Source organism: Diceros bicornis, chromosome 19 (genome assembly GCF_020826845.1).
Source record: "Diceros bicornis minor isolate mBicDic1 chromosome 19, mDicBic1.mat.cur, whole genome shotgun sequence".
Taxonomy (NCBI): Eukaryota; Metazoa; Chordata; class Mammalia; order Perissodactyla; family Rhinocerotidae; genus Diceros; species Diceros bicornis.
The window spans coordinates 48,320,314-48,343,441 of NC_080758.1; positions in this window are offsets into that span (position 1 = coordinate 48,320,314).

A 23,128-nucleotide genomic window follows, 5' to 3' on the forward strand; every position below is an offset into this window, starting at 1 on the left:
AAGACTATACTGTGATCACTTTAAAATATATTTTGTCTAACATGAAAAGAAGCCCAAAGCAAGATGTCACGGATTTCTTCTGTTTGTTATAGCACCGATTACAGTGTTGGAAACATAATAAGCCATTCCTTCCTGGTTGGTATTTTCTATCTTCAGAAAATCTGAGGATGGTTTGAGTAACTAACCTAAAATATGTGGATGGATTTTGTCCTTTGTTAATAGGTTGTGAATTCACATACTAAGCCATAACTTGTGCTAATTTAAAACTTTTTCAGTATGGCAGCAAGGCTATATTGCATCATCAAACAACATGGAAAAACTGACCAAATCATTGAGGTATTTTCCCCCTTTCTTGGTACTTTTCCTAATTTCCCAGCTTGACAAGATTATATTATTTAAATTCCTTTAGAGAAACATTATATCACAGAAGAGAGCATCCGTTTTTCCTGCTTCTTAACTGATGTCCATCCTTAGATCCAGCCACTCCCAGTCTTTGGCTTCTCAGCCCTCCCTAGACCATTGCAGCTTTATTCCTGGAGCCCCTGTCCAGCTGGGCGAGCCTCGTCCTCTCTCTCCATTGGAACCTCAGTGACTCTGGTGCTGCTGAGCATTAGTCACAACAAGTGCCTGTGTCCAGACGTGGGAGGGTGCTGGCATTTCCAACTGCAACCTGAAGAGATGCCTTGGAGACAAGGTGGTGGGAAAAGTGAGTTAATACGCCTTCTGCCTCTGAAGAGGTAGGTTGTAAAATGAACTGGGACTCAGAGCAAAATGAATCGGCTGTCTTCATCCAAGTAAATACTGGACGTTTATCCACAACATGAAACCACCATACAATTCAAAAACATTGGCAGGCGCTGGTGAGGGAGAGACCCAGGAGGGGGCCGCCAAGCCAGAAATGAGGTGGCACAGGCGGAGTTGTGCAAGGCCACTTCTCCCACATGATATCTGGCACGCAGCGTCGCTCCTGGTCTTGTTTTCACGAGTCCTACATTTGCAAAAACAAAACTGAATCAGAGGCAACACTGTATCTGGTCCCTCCGGCTAAGATCTGCTCGTTACTCACTGCCCAGCCCATTACTTAGCTCAAGCGTCATGGCCAGCCCCACACTAACTGACCTTCTCCCCTGCCCCTTAAGGGTGACACATTAATTTTTATTGCTAACTCTGTGTTTCAAACTCTTTGGGGACTGGGAAACCCAGCAGGCAAATCTTAGGTCCTAGAAAGCAGTTAAACTGAATTGCAAATAAAAGGCTTAGAAAGTTTTTAAAATCACAAGCTCGGCAAGCATCTCCAATAGGAAAATTTAACTTTTCCTTTTCCTATTGTTCTCACGTCTGAGTTAACAGAGTTGAGGAAAATCAAAGTCTATTCGTTGGATAGACCAAATGCTCCCATTTCCGTAGGCAAGCTACCTTCTGAAGTTGCGAAAGTGTTTCTTTTCGGCTCCACTCAATCTCTTCAACTTGATTTGGACCACCACATCTCTTGAACTTTTGCCTCTTTGTGTCTGAAACTAGCAGTATTCCTAAGAGAAGGTTGTCAATCATTTACACATTAGTGAGAATTTCAGTCAGTATCCACTTAAATACATTTACCCAGGTAAATATTTATTGCGCACCTACCTTGTGCTAGACACAAAGAAGAGTAAGACGCAGGCCCCTGACCTCTAAGTCTAGACGGGTAAGGAGGGGAAACAGACACATCGATGATAGTAAACAAGGTGTAAGAGGAGGGGGTAGAACCAATATTCTGTGGAGTCGAGAGGAAGAAGTGTATTATAGGGAGATTTGGAAGATGAAATAGAAGCTGACATTTGAGTTGAGCTTCTAAAAGGAAAAAGGCTTTCAACAGGCACGAGTGGGGTGGGCCAGGGAATGGGCATTGCCAGCAAGGGGACAGCACATACATGTTCAAGTTGGAGAACACTAGGGTGGGCGTGAGGACCCAGAGGGACTTGGGTGTGGTGGCAGGCGTGGTGGACTGGAGTGCTGTGGTGGGCAATGGACGGGAAGGGAATTTGGGCCCAGTCGTGGAGGCCTCAAATGCCATTAGGATGCAGGCGATGGGCAGCCATCACAGATTTGGGGAGGTAGAGTGACATGGTGAGCTCTCTGCTTAAAAAAATAGTGTTGGTTGCACTGGGTCAGAGACAGAGATAATGTGCTGATTCAGCAGTTGAAGTGGAAACTAGGCTGAGGCAATGGAAATCAAAACAAGAACAGAAAATTGAGAGGCATTTTGCTCTTGGGTTCAGTCGAAACAGAAATGGCATGGATGCACAGAACAAAGTGGGCAGAGGGGCTGAAGATGACCTCAAAGTTTTTCACCTAGAGATTTTATTTCTAAGTATGAGATTCCAGGATTACCGACAGTTAAAGAAATTCCAGGTATCATCTGCTGGTGGGAGTAAAAATACAAGGATTTACAAACAAATGCTAAAAACTCTAAAAGAAAACAAACTAATCTTAATCACCTTACTTTCTTTTCTCCTGATATTCTTCATTCTTTACTCCTAAATTGGAAATATTTTGGAGGTTTTAGTTTTATCTGATAGGTGTTTAACATAGAGTACTTACTGATGGCTGCTAATTCTTAGATGTCTCAAAAATGTTAATTAAAAAATTGTGTAACTGAATAATTTTGTTTTATTATGTCCAACATCGTATCCTTACACACTGAGAATAAGCAGTGGTTATTGAGAATTACCACACTCAAGGCAAGCCCAACATACTTTCTGTCTGAAGAAGATTCTGCAGTTTTCTTAAGAAAAAAAAGACTGCCGTCTCTCTTTGTGTGAGAGCATCTTCGTGTTGACTCTGGAACTCTAGGTGTTGGTGGCTGGGCGCCAGTCCTCCTGACCAGGCTGCCAGGAAAGGGAGTGGAGTGGACGCTGGCAACTCAGGCCAGAAACCAGCAATTACTAAACCTAATTTTTCGATAGCTTCAGGACCTAAAAAAGTAAGTCAAATGGTTTTAGTGATGAGAGGAAATTGGATCTCAGTGACTCTTTATTGTAAAACAAACAAAACAAAGGAAGTCATTTACTAGTGAAGTTATCCTTCGGATCAACAATTGTGGTTCTGTTTAATGCCTTATCATGTGCTGTAGAGGAGGGAGCGTGGCTTTGGAAATGGGCAGCCTGGATTTGCCTCTGATCACCACTTATTTCTTGTGTGACCTTCAACAGGCTGTGTTTCTCTGAACTTTAATCTCTTCATCAATGCTATGGTCTGAATGTTTATGTCCCCCAAAATTCATATGTTGAAACCTAATGCCCAAGATGATGGTATTAGGAGGTAGGGTCTTCATGAGGGTGGAGCCCTCAGGAATGGGATTAGTGCCCTTATAAAAGAGGCCTGAGAGCCAGCTTGTCCCTTCTGCCATATGAAGATATGAGTAGTCTGTGACCCAGAAGGCCCTCACCTGACCATGCTGACACCCCGATCTCAGACTTCCAGCCTTCAGAACTGTGAGAAATAAATTTCTGTTGTTTATAAGCTACTCAGTCTCTGGTATTTTGTTATAGCAGCCCAAATTGACTAAGACAATCCAGACTATGGCTGATAATGCTCACCTTCCAGTCTTGTGGTGTGGACCAGCTGAGCTAACTCATGGAGGTGTAAGTTACCAGGTACTTAGTCAACCACCAGCCGTTTACTATGAGCTAAGAAGGCCCTCCTCTAGGTACTTGGAATATAATTGTGAGCACAGTCTTGCTCTCACAGTCCCACAATCTGTCTCAGACACAGTCTGGCCTCAGTTGCCAGCATCCATTCCACTCCCTTTCCTGGCAGCCTGGTCAGGAGGGCCGGCACCCAGCCACTGACACCTAGAGTTCCAGAGTCAACACAAGGATGCTCTCACATAAGGAGAGATGGCAGTCCTTTTTTTCTTAAGAAAATCACAGAAACTTCTTCAGACAGAAAGTATGTTGGGCTTGCCTTGAGTGTGGACACAGTCTCACAATCATTTAACAGGGAGACAGATGTTAAAAAGAGAAGCAGTAAATGGATTCTTACAGCAGGATACAGTTACTGCCTTTAGACCAGGGTGAGAGGAGCGCTATCCACGCTCTGTGCTTTAGAAGCCACACCTTGGGCCTCCTCCAGCTGATCCCCTCCCCTCATGTGAGGGGTCTGCAGGGCCAGAAGCACGTGCCTTGCCTGCTCAGAGCCGGGCCTCAGGTCTAGGTGCTCAGGGTACTAGAGTCCTGCAGTTCCCTGCCCAGTGGCCCCAGGCTTGCTTCCAGGACATACATGGTCTTTCCTCCTGAGGGTGAACTGTACTGCTGGAGTATGCATTGTAGACCTGGGGTCTGGATGCTGATGTGTTGGCAGTTTGTGCGGATGGAGATTGGTAAGTGTGGCCTGGGGTGTTCATGCACATGAGTACGAGGCCCCTTGTGGTGCAGGATGGAGTCAGGGGTGAGGAGAGACAGGGTGGGGAGGGGACAGCTGTGAGCCAGGGCCTGGCTCTTCCTGCCTGGCACTTTCCAGTCCAATAACTCTAAGCTCAGTCTTGGCCTTCCAGATGATTGTGAAGGCGTGCTAGTGTGATGTAGGCAGGAGGGCAGAACACCTTTTGTTTACCAGCTTCTTTCCTTGATGACATCATGTTGGCATGTTTAGACATCTATAGGTGGGCCTCCATTTGTACTTGCCTTGGGCTGCATGAATGTTAGCAATGAGCTTGGCAGAGTATCTCTCAATGAGCATCTTTGACTGGCTAATGCAGGTATCATGTTGATTTCTGAGTCAAATCCTGTCTTTTCTAACCCTCTGCCTTTTGCACAGGTGCACCCCTTACCTGGAACATACATTCTCTCTCCTTTCTTCACAAAGCTTTGGCTCATCTGTCACCCAGGCCAGAAGTCACTTCTCTGTGAATCTTTCTGTTATTTCCAGTGGCAGAGTGAGTTCCCGGTGGCACCCTGAGCACCTGGTATTGAAGTACATGTCCTGGCACGCAGAGGTTATTGGTTCTTGTGTCAGGGTGGTCATTGCCACCTAGCAACCTTGGCGATGAAACCCAGTGATACACTGCTCCTCTGGAGGGCCTGAGCTTCAGTGGTGGTAGCACTGGAGGACAGCCCTCCAGGTTGGAATGATGGCTCTGATCCTTGAGTTCTCAGCCAGGAAGAAGCAGGGGCAAAGGGTGTGCTCCAGTGTGCTCCAGCTAACGTTCTAGAAGTGTTCCTGGAATGTGCCATCCCCTGGGCTAGGGCTTACTCATCTGCCCACACCTGGCCGTGAGTGAGGCTGGGAGATACAGTCTTTATTCTAGGTGTTCATGTACCTAGGTGTCCATGCACAAAAACCTGGGCATCCTGTGGAAGAAGTGGACAATAAATTGAGGGAATGATTAAGAGTCTCCAACAGATTCAAAATTCATTATTCAACTATAAAATAAGGAAATATAAATCAAAGTAATTTTAAAATACAATGACATAATATAGTAAATGGTATAAATAAATGTGAATTGTATATTGTTCAATATATAACAAAATGAATAATTTTTAAAAATTCAGAAAATAGTGATGTGTTTACCTATTGCAATACTTCTGTTACTCTAAAGTTGCTTTCTCAGGCAGGCACTGGGTCTGCTTTCCTAAAACTGCCCTACACTTCCAGCTCCCTGTGCCTTTGCTCACATTTACAAATGCCTGGAATGCTCCTCCCCACTTCCTCCATCCGGTCAAATCCTCCTAGACACAGTTCCTAGATATCCCATGAGCCCTCACCTGCCTGGGAAGCCCTGTTTGCTCTCTCTCTCCTGCTCTGAGCTCCTACATTTTTCCTTCACAGAGATTTCCTTTGGCCCCTGCATCTTAGTGGTTTATGGTCTTTCCTGTTCCCTCACCAGACTATGTCAAAAGCAGGGCTCACCATGTTGTTTCTGTCCCTGTACACCTGGGCGGATGACTTGGTGTTCCCGAGAAGGTGGATTAGAGGGCAGAGCAGTCATTGACTTTCCCAGGCCTGAGGCTTCCAAACCCACATGATGATGATTAGCACTCTTCTAGGTTCTGAGGCTGCTCCTCTCCTTCAAGGGTCCCTTCTGTTGCACGTGAAGCCTCCAGCCTGGCTGGTCCTCCATGGGGCTGGGACCAAGGTATCCCGAGTGTTTCCAGACTGTGGTCACAGGCGCATCCAAATGTGCTGCTCAATCGGTGGGAATGATGTGTGGGCAGCGGAAGTTGGACTTCACACCTTCCAGACCAAAAGGGGGGTGCTAGCTCTCTTAATGAGAGCCCCATTACATCCCTAAGTAATGAAATGGCGCTCATGAGAGCCTATCTCTAAGTGAGCCCCATTACAGGGGCGTGGCCCGGGGCTCCTTCGTTTAGTCCAGTTCAAGGGTCTTCCTTGAATGAAGCCAATCTTTTTTTGGCGGGGAGGGATTCCTTCCCTTTTTACCCCCTCTCACTTTATTTTTGGTGTGTGTCCCTGTCAGAGAGTCTTACTCTGGGTGCTCTGTAGATGTCCTGAAATCGAAGGAGAAATTTAGGTCTGCGTGATCATGTTTGTTATTCTCAGGAGAGGCTGGCATCAAATTTCAGTGTGACACAGTGACATGATGTGATAAAGGAAAAAATAGGAAAGACAAGGTAGTTTAGAAGAAATTGATATCTAAAAAATATAGATCGAGTCAAGCCAATAAACATAAACATGTAATTTTAGGATGAAGTTGATGCTTTGGTGCCCTGCTCATATCCCCTCAGCCCACTCAGAAGAGCACCTACAGAATGGATTCTGTCACCTCTTTTTCTTGGAGGTGTCCTCTGGCCAAATGAGGGAGCACTCTCGGTCCTCAAACTGGGCAGGCCAGAAGCGTTTAGCAGTAAAAGCACTCAGGAGCTCTCGTCAACCAATGAAGTGAGGGCTTTGATGGTACACACCCAGCCTGTCCATTCACGGGGGCAATTCTGAGGGGTGCTCTCTACGGTCCCTCAGAGGGTCCCCAGTGGGGCTGAACCCCAGTTACCCATAATGGTAACCTTCTCATTCTTTCACCCTTGATTGCTTCCTTCCCTTCCCTGGCTCACTTCTCATGTCCTCACCATCCTGGGATCATTTCCTAAATTAACGACCTCTCTCTGAGACTTTGCCCTAGGGTCTGCTCTGGGGAGGAACCCAGACAAAGATGGAGGACTTACTATGTACTCAAGACACTAATAGAAAGGCAAACCTTGACTTTTTGAGTGTAAACTGAAAGCATACAACACAAACAGACGAAAAGCCATATGCCCTGCTTCACGGAACCTGGCCTGCTTTAGACTGATGGGTTCTGGGTTAGTTTCCTGCAAAGTGCTTACTGCTCTTTAAATTCTTGGTTTTCCGGATGTGGAATATTAACACTCATCTAATAAATTGAACTACTTGTTATTTATTAGAGAACTGGGGGAACTGGGCCCATATGTTTGATGGCAATTTGACAAAGCTCAATTAAGAACTCGCACCTATGAATACGGTGTGCTTTGCCAGAAAGCGGGCATTCAGTTTTCTGGCCAAATATAGTACACTGAAGCACTAAGATGTACGAGCTGAATCGTGACCTGGTGGTATGTAAACTTTTCAAAGTTCCTAAGTTTGAAGACAGGTTGGACATTTTTCTTGTGGAATTCCTGGACCCAAAGTTATTTTTCATGAAGCAGTTTTGTAAAATTTATGACGTGAGGATACAATACGCCCTTTTCTTGAGATTCATCCTGCTTACAGGCACCTCTGTAGCCAGTTGGCAAGGGGCAGTGGAAGGGGCTTCTGGGGACTGTCCTGTCACTCGCTATGGTCTCTTCATGAATCATGTGAAGAGGACCTATTCCCTGGCCATTTAGTCTGGCTGGAGAGAAACACCTCTCGTAGGTGAACTTTCCCTACAAACTTGAGAAATGATACATGTGATCTTCAAATGAAGAGATCATTTGAAATTTACTCATTAAAGTTACTCATCTTCAACTCATCTTCCAATTACAGCTTACATAATCTAACCTCTTACTTTATGGATAGAGAAGCCAAGGCCCAGAAAAATGAACGGATTTGCCCCAGGTAACCCAAACAACCCAGCTGTTTCAGAGCCCCTTCGCTGTGTGTGTGTGTGCTGCAGGACTCAACTTTCTGAATCTCTGTTTTTTCATTTGCGAAAAGGAGATAATAGTATAGTTCTTGCAGGTTTATCTTGCAGAAGTAAATTGATATTTTAAAAAGTACTTTCTTAAGATACAATTGACATAAAATAAATTGCGTATATTTAAAGTGTACAATTTGATAAACCTTGATATATGTCTACACCTGTGAAACCGACACCACAATCAAGATATGAATACATCCATCATCCTGGAAAGATTTCACGGGCCCCTTTGTAAATCCTCCCTTCTGTTCTTCGCTGTCCTCCTCCCTGCCCTCCTCCCTGCCCTCTTTCCTGCCCTCCTCCCTAGGCAATCACTGAACTGCTTAGTTTGCATTTTCTAGAGTTTTATATAAATGGAATCATACAGATTATATTCTTTTTTGTATGGCTTCTTTCACTCAACATAAGTATTTAGAGTTCATCCATAATATTGAGTGTATCAATAATTCATTGTTATTATTATTATTATTTTTGCTGAGTAGGATTTCAAAGCATGGATATACCACAATTTGCTTATCCTTGCTTCTGTTGGTGAACACTTGAGTTATTTAAGTTTTGGGATATTATGAATAAAGCTGCATGAATATCCGTGTACAAGACTGTGGACATGTGCTTTCATTTCTCTGTGGTAAAAACCTAGGAACGGAATGGCTGCATCATCTGGTAAGTGCATCTTTAACTCTATAAGAAACTGACAAACTGTTTTCCAAAGTGGTTATACTGGTTTACATTTTCACCAGCAGTGTGTGATTTCTAGTTCTGCTGTATCCTCACCAATACCCAGTATGGCCAATCTTTAATTTTGGCCATTCTAACAGACACATACCGATATCTCATTGTAGTTTTAATTTGCATTTTCTTAATGACGGATGATGTTAAGTATCCATTCATGTGCTTATTTACCACCCAAATATTTTTTTTTGGTGAAGTATCTGTTCAAATGTCTTGCTCATTTTTGACCTGGGTAGTTTATTTTATTATTGTTTAACTTTGAGAGTTCTTTACACATTCTGGGTAAAACTCCTTTATCAAATATGTGAATTCAAGTATTTTCTTCTAGTTTCTGTCTTTTCCATTCTCTTAACAGTGTATTTTGAAGGCAGTAAATTTTAAGGAAGACCAATTTATTAATTTTTTCTTTTATGAATCATGCTTTCAATGTCATATCTAGTAAATCTTTGCCTAGTACAATGTAAAACATTTTTTCTCTTATGTTTTCTTCTAGAAGTTTTATAGTTATAGATTTTATATTTATGCCTATGATCCATTTGCATTAATTTTTTATGTGGTGTATGATATGAAATTAATTTTATTTTACATCTTTTTTTTTTTGTAATAGCACACTAAGTTGAAAAGACTGTCCTTTCTCCACTGATATACTTAGTTCTATTTCTGGATTCTCTGTTCTGTTCCAAAGATCTGTATCTCTACCTTTACAGCAATATCATGTGGTCTTGATTATTGTAGCTTTATAATAAATCTTGAAATCATGTGATATGAATCCTACAACTGTAAATTAATAATTTATGTCCATTATCTGTTTGGTATTTAGCACATAATGGACCTAAGTGAATGTTATTTCCATTGCTTTCTTTCATTGGTCCTTTTCCCTGAAACTCAGGAAGAATTTCCCTCAGCTCCTTTAGATTCCAAACAATAATTAGTCTCTAAGTTAACAATTATTAAACAAGACTCATGGTGATCTACCATCCAAGTCCTTTTACAGAAAATTATTACAAAAAAAAATTCTTTGCCCTCAAGAATCTTATGCCTTAAAGGAGATGCGGAAAAAAAATTTCTTAAAGTGAAACTTGCCTTTCTTGTATTGTCCCTAGTTCATATTAAATAAAACAGAAAGCATGCTTGAAGATGGAATTTTCTCTCAGTGACTTCTCCTAAACATACATGGTTATTTACTTCATGTCATGTAATACAAAGACATTATAAAACAAAGAGAGTGGGTATGTGAATGCTGCGGGAGCCACAAAGCTCATTTTAGGAAGAACAACCTAGCTGAGAGGAGTTGAATAGAATTACTTAGGCCTGAAAACTATTCAAACCCATTCATGCACAATTATGTATACAATGTCTCATGTATAAAGCTGTCCTCTAAGTATTGTAGGGGCATGAAGATGGGATGGATGTGACTCCTGTTGGTCAAAGACCTAATGGTCTAAAAGGAACGAGCATGTCTGCATGTAATATTTTAGACACAGGAGAAAGTGCTATGTCATATAACCCGCATTGCAATGAGAGTTTAGGAGAGGAATGGGTTAATCTATTTAACACTATCAACATTATCGTTATTTTTTAAACATAAGCAGCTAAAGAACCAACCTTGGTGATGCCCTCGCTCTTGGGCCATCAAAGAATTACCAAAATTTGGACAGACCCTGGCACAGAGGATCCAGGGACTCCAATGGACATCAGGATTCCGGCACTCTTTGCATCTTGTCTCTGCTTTCTCCTGTGTTGGCTCCATTCCCCAGTTTTGGCGGAAAAGATGGCCCCAGCAGCTCCAACTTAGTGTGGTCATCATGCTCTGTGATCGCAGAAGGACAGATGGCTGTCCCAACCAGCACTCTTGAGCAAGGCTTCTGCCTGATCTGTTTGGGGTCACACATCCATCCACAGACTAATCAACGTGTCTTCGGAGATGTCCTTGAATTGGATAGGCCAAGCGAGATACCTACCTGCCTGCCTAGAGGAAAAGTAATCACTCACCCAGAAACACATGAAATGAAGGAGAGGCAGGAAATTAATGGAGGGACATTGTACTAGCTCTGTGAGGGGCACGGAAACAATAATAATAATAATAATAGTGAAAATAACAACAGCAACAACAATAATAGCTATTTATAAAAAATATGTTTTTGCCTATTTATTTTCAAATTGTAAATAGGAGCAATATTGCCTTGATTCTTTAACCCTCTCTATACCTACATCTTTTGTCAAGTGACTTGCAGTCCCCCCACCTCTATGGGAGGAGTATATGTGCTTTTTCCTTGACTTTGGGCATGACCTTGTGATTTGCTTTGACCAATGATACCAAAGTGGCAGTGACAATGTCCCAGTTCTGTGCTTAGGCCTTAAGAGGCATCATGTTTTTCTGTTGTTGCTCTTGAACCTCGGCCATCTCACACGAAGAATGTGCTCTGCTGGCCTCCTGGTCCTGGCAGGGGTGGAGAGGAGGAAGATGAGAGACCTGTGGAGCGAAGCCCACCCAACTACTGCAGCTTGAAGCAGAGCTGCCCCAGAAAACCCACAAACTCCTGAACAAAGTAAATTCTTGTGGTTGTATGTGTGCCACTAAGAGTTTGAAGTTGTTCATTATTCAACAGAAGCTAACTGATGCCAGGACCAACAGAGATGAATGAGGTATCTAAGCATCTGTGAACAAAATGTAACCTCCAGATGATAGGAAATTAGTTCTTTATCTTTAAAACTGGAAAATAAAGGGAAAGTATTGAGCATTTATTCTGTTTATATGAACTCTACCACTGGGTAACCAAATAGTGGAGGGAGGTGTCTCTTAATAAATGCATTACAACTAATAAATAAAAAAGAAATGTCAGAATATCACCACTTTGAAACCCAAATTAATTAATGGATTTAGACATTGGACGTCAATAATTGCTAACATCGCACACAAAAAAATAGAATCAGATATTACCTGCCTCTTAGTGAAAGAACACAACACCACCTAGATAGTCTTACCAAAAGGGTCAAACATCAGTCTGACCCATCAGTCTCTGGATTCAGCTGTCAGTTTGCTGAAAATACAGAGGAGAGAAACATCACGAACTGAATTATAAATACAGAATCAACGAAAGTCTAGACTGTCAGAATCTATACAGGCCAAATATCTCTCTACAGGTCAAAGGTCTATCTTCAATAGATACATTGCAAAGAAAAGAAAGGGATGGAGGAGGAACCTTTAGATTAAAAGAAACTTAAAAAAATTACAAAATTTAAGAAAAAATGAACTTTAAACTTTGTTGGACAGGGATGCACACTTGAGTGATAAAACCATAAGCAAACGCAAGGAAAATATGATTGTAAACACCGAGATAGTGGTCACTTTTGGTGGGAAGAAGTCAGTTGTGATTGGGAGGGGACACTTGGATAGACTTCTACAGTGGCCGGCAGAGTTCTGTGACGTGGGTGGTGGGGTAAATGGGTGTTTGCCTTAAAATAACTGTGTAAGCTATATATTTGTTTTGAGTAGTTTTCTATATTTGTATTTTATTTTACAATAAAAAGTTTAAAATTAAAAAAAAGAAATGGAACCTCCACAAGGGCTGGATTTATGTTATTCGTTGCTTTATTCCCAGCACCTACAAGACTGCCTGATAATAGTCGGTCTCCAATAAATATACCCCAAATGCATTGCTTCACTGCAAAGTAGTGGTTGCTGTGCCAGGTACAGAGGGAGAAAAAGATGTGTGAGGTGGTCTACCTTAAAGGAGGCTGCCTTGTGTTTGGAAAGGCCAAATGGGTATATTGAGCCTGGAGGGCAGAGTCAGAAAATTACTGTATTGGAAGCATTTATGTAAGTAGAAATGATGTGTGTATTGTTAAAGTTCGTATCAGAGGGGTGGTCTTGCCTTACCCATATCCCTTGACCTGCACCTTCCAGTGCATGCTGGCTTGACTCCCATTGGCCATCACATGCATTTCTTTACCTGAGAATTTCTCTGGCCATCAAACCTGCTTTGCTATCCCGCACAGGCCAGAAGGGCCAGGAAATTAATACCCCCCTGGCAGCAGCCCTCAGTCAATGCCTGATGGAAGTTGGTGTATAAACACCCCAGCTCTCTAGTTGTGTTCTACAGTGGCTCTCAGAATTCCCCAGTGATATCAAGCTCCTGTTACCCTCAGGTAACTTGCTTGAAAATGCACCACGCCTTGACTGCCCTCTTCCCTGTCTCTCTGTCACCTTCACTGTAAGTATACCCTGGGACTTGCAAATAAACAGCTTGCATGTGAATCCATGTCTCAGAATCTACTTTTGAGGGAACCCAAACAAAGACATATGAGAACTACATGTTTGGTTTCATTCTTAGTTTATTTTTTTTAGCATACACCACTATCTGTGAACCAATCTTGAGCATGCACTATGGCATGTTTTATTGATCAATAATATGAAGTCTATTGCTATAAGATTCCATGGACATTAAATACACGGAAAAATAGAAATTAAAAAATATGAGGAAAGTTAATTTTTAAAAAAGACTTGCAAATCGTGATAGCTCAACATCAACACGCAAGTCAAGGGACACTCTCCGTTGAGTGGGAGTAGGTCTCTCCATAATGAAACACTATTGGCCTGTGACTTGTCACAGGTTGTTGACTTTACCTTGCTTTTGTCCAGAGGAGGTGTATCGGGAGGAAGAGGAGTGTGTCAGCCCTGCCTTTACCTCACTCTTCACTCTGCCTTCATTAACTGGTGTTAACTTTCATCCAAGGATGCTTGTCAGGAATTTTTTTTTGTAAGCTACCTAGCCATTTTTCAAGGGTTAGTGTAGTTAAAGCCAGGTAATATCATCCATAAATCTACTAAATTGGGCACACGTGGACTGCAGTGTCTCAAGACACAGAAAACCAACCTGTGATTGAGGGCACCACCTTCCACCTCTGCCGTCTGGGATCCTGCCATGCTGACCAGTAAGGGTGCCGCTTCCATCTGTATATCAAATAGGACTGAAACCTGGTTTCTCATTCATGTAGAGAAAACAAATATAAATAGAAGTTCTTGTGGTTTCTTCCTGTCCCGTGATTGCCTCGTGCCCCACCTGGGGTTGCTGCCCGTATTGAAGATGGCAAGGACAAATGAGGAAGGTGTAGGGCTGTTTGAGGTGTGGACGATTGGAGAGCCACGGCTGGAGACAGGAAGCCAAGGCGCTTCGGGGGAACCTCGAGTGGACAAGGCGAGAGTCACCGGGGAGAAAGATGAGCTTTCTACACTTATGAGTCCAAGGAACATTTGCGTTGTTTCAGTGATCAGAGTGAGACTTATTGTTGTTCGCCAATCAGGCCCCCACACGATCTCATATGGCAAGTCAGGCCAGACTCACACCACTTCCCCATAGTTGGAGGAAAGACCTCCCCCCTCAACTTTCGTCCTTTTAGTGCTAAACATAAAAACCAAAAGGGAGGGGGTGAGAATTTTGAGCTAGAGAATTAGGGATTTGTTGGTCTTTAATGTGTGGATTCTATTTGCTGCAAGAATGATTTCACTCTGAAATTTTAGAGCGTGTTGCAATTTTTATCGTAAAATAAAGTTCAGGATGTTTAATACTTTATAGTAATGATAACTGTTAGTTTATAACTTTACAGGGTGATTTCTTTCCAAAATTGAGAAATGAGTGTTGAGAGTTTACTTAGACACAGTCACAGAAATAATGGAAACATGATTTTTATTAAACTTTAGATGAAAAAAAAATTAAGTTTCTTTTTTTTAGTCTCAGACCAGTAGAGGTCAAACTCACCATCTGAAGTTAGTTTGTGTGTTTTTTTCTTTCTTTTTCATTTTTTTTTTAAAAGATCTACTCATTTAAAAAATGTGTGGGTCATCAGACCTCACTCAATAAAATTTGCTTCATTGATTCTAAAAAATGGCACATTACGAACCAGGAGCTGTATGATGTTATACATATCTTCTGGCCTTCTACGGGTTGTTTTTGCAGAGAAAACCTCAGCGGATGGACCGGACAATCTTGAGGCAACTCTCCTCAGAAGTGGTCTGCCCTGCCGGTGCACCAATGGTGTTTTATAAAGTTGTCAGCTGTGAGGCCTTATTACAGAAAAGAAATGATGGTGACTGAAATGCTTTTCCCCATAAATCATACTGCGCCATGGACGTTTCTGTGTTCATTAGGGGAGTGAAAGGCAGGGACTGAAACATGTTCACGGGGTTTTTATAGGCTCCTTGATGATCTGGGGCTGAAGGTTAGCAAACGGGTAAGCGAGCCACCGCCCTCTTTCTAGATTTTGAGCTTCCCCTTCATCTTCTTGGAAACTCTTAGTAAAATCAAAGAGTTAATAATAATTTATAGACTCTGCCCTGTTTTCCTACGTCAGCCCTAGTAAGCGACCTCAGGAAGGGCACTGGGGTGAGGAACAATATTTCAAGGTTGGCTTTGTGGTTGTGGCCTAATTTACAAGCTGCTTAAAATCTGAATATAGTATTGCGTATTCCTTTTGTGCATTATACAGAGACTCTTTAGCTTTCTAAGTAATCCGGGAGACTTGCAGATACACGATATTCAAGTAAAGACGGCCAGTCCGTATTTAAGGCTGCTCAGTGCCCCAGGTGCTGGAGCAAATTCATTCTTGTTATAAACAGTGTGCTAAATGGCTGCATGGAGACGCTTTCCTCTCCAGCAAAGACAACGGGGTGGCTAGAAGATTGAGAAAGGATGAGTGTGCCATTGTGGAAGCTGGCACTAAAATGGATGATATTTTTACTTTTTGGAAAGCCAAACAGGCCCCGATATCGTTGGGCAGTAGCCGGCCTCAGAGCTCAGGCCACCCATTCTGCCGCTGGCAGCCACACTGATGTGCCCTTGGCCCTGTGCCGCTCGCCCCTCCCTGCCATCCTTGGTTTTTCTAAACTCATGGGTAAGTGAGAGAGGAATGACGTCAGGGGCCCAAACTTTTGGATGCTGATCTGAAAGCATAAACCAAAATCCAACACCCAAGCTTTGCAAGTTCCCATCTGAGGAAGAATCAGTTTTTATAGCAACAGGACAAAGGGCTGCTCTGTCCTTGTCTGAGCTGCTCTAGGACTAAGCACAGAGGTGGGAAAAGTTTGTCATTAGGACTTCTGCCACTTGTCCTACCTCCTTCACTCTTCAAAAGAGATGCTCAGGGCTCCACAGTGATTCCCTGTTTGGTGCCTACTTCAAGCCTGGTTGCCGAATGAGACAGCAACTAACATCGTTCAATACTCAGCGTTAGCCCTGTGCAGGCTTTGCCCCATTTAATCTTCATAATAGCTCTAGCAGTGGGCGACTGATACTAGCCCATTTTACAGGTGAGGAAACTGAGGCCTCAAGAAGTTCAGTGGTACATTTGCCCAAGACCACACAGCTAGCGAAAAGCTAAGTTAGGATTTGAACACAGATCCAGTTTTGTTATCTAGTCGGAGCTCTCTGTTACAAGGGCATGCAACACCTAGATAAGTTTGTGTTCTAGAGAATTCTCTGTCTGTCACTTTCACGACTTCCATGTTCTGTATACCATGCAGCTATGAACAGCTTGGGCCCCATAGTCAGATCACATAATTTTAAACTGCAATTTCATTGTTTTTGGAAGACCTTGGGCAAGTTTCTTGTCCTCTATGGGTCTTTCTTGCCACATATGAAAATTGGGATAATAATAATACCTGCTCATAGGGTTGTGGGGAGTCAATTATGTGAATTAGATGATGTAAAAGCTGAGAGCAGTGCCGGGCACACAGTAAGAGCTTAATAAATGTGAATTATTACTGTTTTCATAACCCTGTTGTTAACCATAATGTGTTCCAGATGGGATGGTGGACAGTGGTAACAGCTGGGGACTTTTCTCTACTTGGATGGATACCAGGGGCACAAGAGACCAAGCCAAACTACACAGCACAGTAGGTCCTTGGCACATGTCATGTCTGCCAGTGTCCCATTGGCCAAATCTAATCCCGTGGCCAATTCCACCATTGACAGGCCACCAAGTTGCATGGCAGAGGGAGGTAGTGAAAGATTGAAAACCATAACCCCACCTACCACAAACAGTACTGCCTTCTTCAAGCCTCTCAATGGCACCCTTAGAAAGGTGATGCTGGTGAGACATTATCTTCCCCATTTGGGGATAATTTCCCCAATGGGAAATATGAGGCTCAGGGAAGTTCCGTGGTTCCCAATATGGTAGATGTTAGGGCTGGTCCTTGCATTCAAGTTTTCTCCTACTTTACTTAGATGTTATGGCGAGTCACATGTTATGGGGAAGCTGCATGTTAAGGCTCTTGAATCTCTGCTGCGTTACACTTATGACTCATGTTTACTGTGTCCTAGCCCTGCTTCAGGCACATGGCTTATCTCATTCACTCCTCTCGCAGACATGTACACAGTGGGTCCTATTGTTACTTTGCCTATTTTATAGATGTAGAGACTGAGGCCTCTTGCTCCCGTGCAGCAATGAGCCTTTACAAAAGCCACGTCCCATAGTGTTCCTTGGTTTTTCTAGGTATGACATGAGGGGAACATGTTTTTGCCCCTTTCCCTTCACATAGGGATGTCCTTTCATTCAAAATCCTGTAACGATAGAGATGGTTTATTTAGAAAAGCTTTGGCCTCCTTGGAAGAAAGTTCCTGCATAACTTTGAAGTGTTATGGTGAGATGGTCTCCTGGAGACATATGTGTGAATAATAAAAACGTCAGCACCTGTGGCCCAGCACCAGTGAGTGAAAGGAAAGGAAAATACCGTACATCAAAGGCAGTTAGAGGTTCATTTATATTTTAAGTCCCCTGGGCAAGGACCACATCTATTACACTGTCACATCCAATAAATGTTGAACAGCAATTGTCCGGCTCATGATACACAATTGTGGTGACATCCCAGACCACCTCTGTCATAGAAGCAAAATATGGTCCAGTCACAACAGAAATCTACTCTTTCTTCATGTGTTCTGTCTCCTAAGCACTTGGTTATTAGCATAAGGCTCTGCTAATGGACAAAGGACAGGGAGTTTTCTTTCTAGGGCAAAGAAAAGGCTCTCTAAGGAACAGCTAGGGTGGGCTAAGGGCAAAATTAGTTAAGATGGAACTGGATGAACTTATAATACATAACTTTCCAGGCAGAGAATTAGTCCAGGCACAAGTTCATCATACCCAGTTCTTAGGTATCTCTAGTCTTTGTAGTAGATGCTATTGGTCCCCCATTCATATTTTCCATGTGCTTCTTACTGAAAGCATTCATGGCTCATTATCTGAGGGCTTTCTTGAGCCGTAGGAGTATACTTTCGTTGCATGAGATGGGGTGAAGGCTGCATCGTGGGGGTGGTGAAAGCCTTTAGGAGCGACTCTCAGCTGATCTCAGATGGAAATTGGTGGATCAAAGATCAGCTTCTTTGCTCCTCACACAGAAGCATGTTCTATACCCTCTCCCAGAGGCCTCCAGTGGGACTGAGCCCCAGTTGCCCACAGAGGTAGCCTGCTCATTTTCCATCCCCACCTATCAGCTTCCTTTCCTTTCCTGTCTCACCACCCTAATCCCCCATTCCACCCAGTCCTGCTTGAGATCATCTCCCAGAGAAAGCCTCTTGTCTCCAGATCTGTTTCTGGGGCAATGCTGAATACAGTCTTCTAAAATCTAGCATAAACCTTTCTCCCACTAGTTCTGTGGAAGGGTCACAAACCATGTGAAGTTATGCAACACTCTTTTGATAGCCAGTGCCACAGTCTAGAGGTAGGGAAGACTAACTCCTCAAAGTAAGGCAAAAGATGATAGCACAACAAGTCAAGAGAGTGAGCAAGTGGGAAGGTGGGAAAGGGTCAAGCAGGAAGCATGGAGACCCTCAAAGGTTTAGGGGAATGGACTGTTGACACATGGAAATAGATACCGTGACACTTATATTTATTTTCAGGCAAACTGCTCACCCAAAGTTCCCCTAAACAATTCCTAAGAAAAGCTTCCAGAAGTTTTGAGAATCTGGTGACCATATTTTCTGAATCAAAAATTAGGAATCAATCTGCCAAAGAATGTTTTGTTTATGATTTGTGAACATAGCTGCACAGAAAAAGACATTAGAGAGAATATTCGGAATTGATCCTGCTCCAGAAATCCTGGGATTTGTGGTCACTATACTCTGGGGTCATCTGATTTAGTGTTTCTCAACAGACTGTATATGTTATCATGGTGAGGGGGAAGTAAGATCAAAAGTAGAAATCAGAATATTTAAAATTATTGAGATTTTATAGCAAAGCTCATTCATGACAATGATACTACAATTTTATTTCCTTAAATTTTACCATAAATAAAATAATTAACTGCTTATATACATATAAATTTTTATAACACACAGAAAACCTAGATATTTTATTTTTAAGGTGATGGGAATCTAATTTTCTGAGTAATTGACAAGGTGTAGGCTATGAAAGGTTTATTCACTAATTTAACTCATATTTATTTATAACTTATGAATAGGTACTATGCAAGCCCTAGAGATGTAGTGATAAATAGAACAGACAAATCTTTCACCTCCTTTGGATTTACAGTAAGGGAGACAGGCATCACAGAAAAATAAGTAAAGAGAGAACTACAAATTGCAAAGGAACTGACAAGAGGACAAGGAGAACCCCTGAGATTTTTTTAAATAGAGACCTAGACGGCCTTCGGGACACATCCAAGATGAAACAGTAAGTTGATGGCAAGACTGGTGCTTCGGCCAATATTTTAACCCTCACAACAAGAGGGTTCAGGTAAAATACCTGGCACAGTGCCTGGCACATATAGGGCCAGCAGATGGTTAATTCCTTCCCCTCCATTCCTGGTTTATGGGTTCGGTATGTAAGGTACTTACATATGCCTGGCATATGACAAATTATCAAAATGTTAGTTCCTACTATTATTATTCCTACACTCTTCAGCTCTCATTAAGAAACAATGTGTCTGCTGTGGAGGGGCACCCTTGAGCTCTTCCTGGGAGGGAATCTGCTATGGGGAGCATAGTTGACTGACAGCTCCAGCGGCCACACCTTCAGATCCACTGTCACATTTATACTGAGGCCACACTGTCCCCACTCTGCTCCTAGCCAGTGACTGAGGACAACAAGGCTGCTATTCTGCCCATTTCTGCCTAATGTGGGACTATGTATGACAAACTTTGCTTGGGGACTCCTAGTTGCACTAGCTGAGACTTTCAGAACTGCAGTCTGAAGCTGTTCCTTCCCTCTTGCCATTCACAGGTTTCAGATCACATCATGGTTTGAAGGCTCTCCCCACCTTCTCCTTCCCACATCCACACTTAATCTAATTTCACAAAAAAATTCTCCCATTAATCTCCTGCAAGTCTAATCTCATATTCTTTCTTAGAGGACCCAAACTGCACAGAACAGTAAGAAACCATGAACCCAGGAAACATAATTTAGTCTAATACATGTCCATCTTGCATGCTGGTAAAAGCAGCTTAGGGGCCGGCTTGGTGGCACAGCAGTTAAGTTCATGCTTTCTGCTTTGGCGGCCCAGGTTTGGCCAGTTCGGATCCTGGGTGTGGACCTACTCACCACTTGTCAAGCCATGCTGAGGAGGCATCCCACATAGAAGAACTAGAAGGACCTACAACTAGGATATACAACTCCATACTGGGGGCTTTGGGGAGAAAAAAGAAAAAAAAGAGGAAGATTGGCAGAAGATGTTAGCTCAGGGCCGATCTTCCTTAACAAAAAAAAAGGCTCAACTTGAGGCTGACCCTCCATGTTCTTAAAAAAAAAAAAAAAAAGCAGCTTAGTTTCTCAAAATCTCCAAAGCACCTTGTTATGCAGGATCCTGTCTCTTGTCTGGACTGGGAACACAAAAACGGAGCAGCCTATAAGATGGCCTCTAAATAGAAGGATCTTCTGATTGGGATCCTGAGGTCACTTCTCTTAGATAACTGCCTACTTGCTGAAGGTCAGTCAGAAATATCTACTCTACAACCAGAATATTGCTTTCATAGTCTCTTCCTTTTATACTCTCATGAAATACCAACCTGGTCATTTTTGAGCATTGTTGAGAGGGTTGAAGATGAAGTAGGATGGGCGAACAGCTGGTTCTTCTAGGGCAGGAGTGGCGTGAGAGAGTCATTATTCTTATTGTGTAGGAATAGCATGACGCAGCATGTGTTGATTTTCTGGGCCCTGATAATTATTGTATTCATATTTCCAACATAAACTTGCTTCTATCTGATGGGTGGTCAGACAATAGCCATTTTTACTCTTTTCTTGGTCATAAATGCACCATTATTTTCTAAACTCTGGCTCTCTCTATATAGCTCTTAGAAGAATATTGGTGTTCTAGCCTCCTAACTCATTCTATGAGGTCAATGTTACCCTGATACCAAAACCAGCCAAGGACAACACAAAAAAAGAAAATTACAGGCCAATATCGCTGATGAACATAGATGCAAAAGTTCTCAAGAAAATACTAGCAAATTGAATACAACAATACATTAAAAAGATCATGCACCATGATTCTAGGGATTCAGGGATGGTTCAACATCCACAAATCAATCAATGTGCTATACCACATTACAAACTGAAGAATAAAAATCACATTATCATCTCAATAGATGCAGAGAAAGCATTAGACAAGATACAGCATCCATTTATGAAAAAACTCTGAAAAAAATGGGTATAGAAGGAAAGTACCTCAACATAATAAAGGCCATATATGACAAACCCACAGCTAATATCATCCTACGTGGTGAAAAACTGAAAGCTATCGCTCTAAGAACAGGAACCAGACAAGGATTCTCACTTTTGCCAGTCTTATTTAATATAGTCCTAGCCAGCGCAATCAGGCAATAAAAGGAAATAAAAGAGATGCAAATTGGAAAGGAAGAAGTAAAACTGTCACAATTTGCAGATGACATGATTTTATATATAGAAAACCCTAAGGAATCCACCAAAAAACTATTAGAAATAATATATGAATACAGTAAATTCACAGGATCCAAAATCAACATACAAAAATCAGTTGTGTTTCTATACACTAACAATGAAACAGAAGAAAGAGAAATTAAGAGTACAATCTCATTTATAATCACAACAAAAAGAATAAAATACCTAGGAATACATTTGACAAAAGAAGTGAAAGACCTGTACACTGAAAACTATAAAACATTGTTGAAAGAAATTGAAGAAGACACAAAGAAATGGAAAGATATTCCATGCTCTTGGATTGGAATAATTATCATAGTTAAAAGGTCCATACTTCCTAAGGCAATATACAAATTCAATGCAATCCCTATCAGAGTTCCAACAGCAGTTTTCACAGAAATAGAGCAAAGAATCCTAAAATTTATATGGAACAACAAAAGACCATGAATAGCCAAAGGAATCCTGAGAAAAAAGAACAAAGCTGAAGGTATCACACTCCCTGATTTCAAAATATACTACTACAAAGCTATAATAATCAAAACGGCATGGTACTGGCACAAAAACAGACACACAGATCAACGCAACAGAATTGAAAGCCCAGAAATAAAACCACACAGCTATGGACAGCTAATCTTTGACAAGGGAGTCAAGAACATACAATGGAGAAAGGAAAGTCTCTTCAATAAATGGTGTTGGGAAACTTGGACAGCCACATGCAAAAGAATGAAAGTGGACCATTGTCTTACACCCATAGACAAAAATTAGCTCAAAGTGGATTAAAGACTTGAATTAAGACCCGAAACCATAAAACTTCTAGAAGAAAACGTAGGCAGTATGCTCTTTGACATCTGTCTTAGCAGCATCTTTTTGAATACTGTGTCTACTCAGGCAAGGGAAACAAAAGAAAAAATAAACAAATGAGACTACATCAAACTAAAAAGCTTCTGTATAACAAAGGAAACCATCAACAAAATGAAAAGACAACCCAACAGTTGGGAGAAGATATTTGCAAACTATATAACTGATAAGGGGTTAATCTCCAAAACACATAAAGAACTCATACAACTCAACAACAAAAAAACTAACAACCCAATTAAAAAATGGGCAAAAACTCTGAAAGGGCAAGATATACAGATGGCCAACAGGCACATGAAAAGATGTTCAACATCATTAACTAGCAGGGAAATGCAGATCAAAACTACAATGAGATATCACCTCATGCCCGTCAGAATGGCGATAATGAACAAGACAGGAAACAACAAGTGTTGGAGAGGATGTGGAGAGAAGGGAACTCTCATATGCTGCTGGTGGGAGTGCAAACTGGTGTAGCCACTATGGAAAACAGTATGGAGATTCCTCAAAAAATCAAGGATAGAACTACCA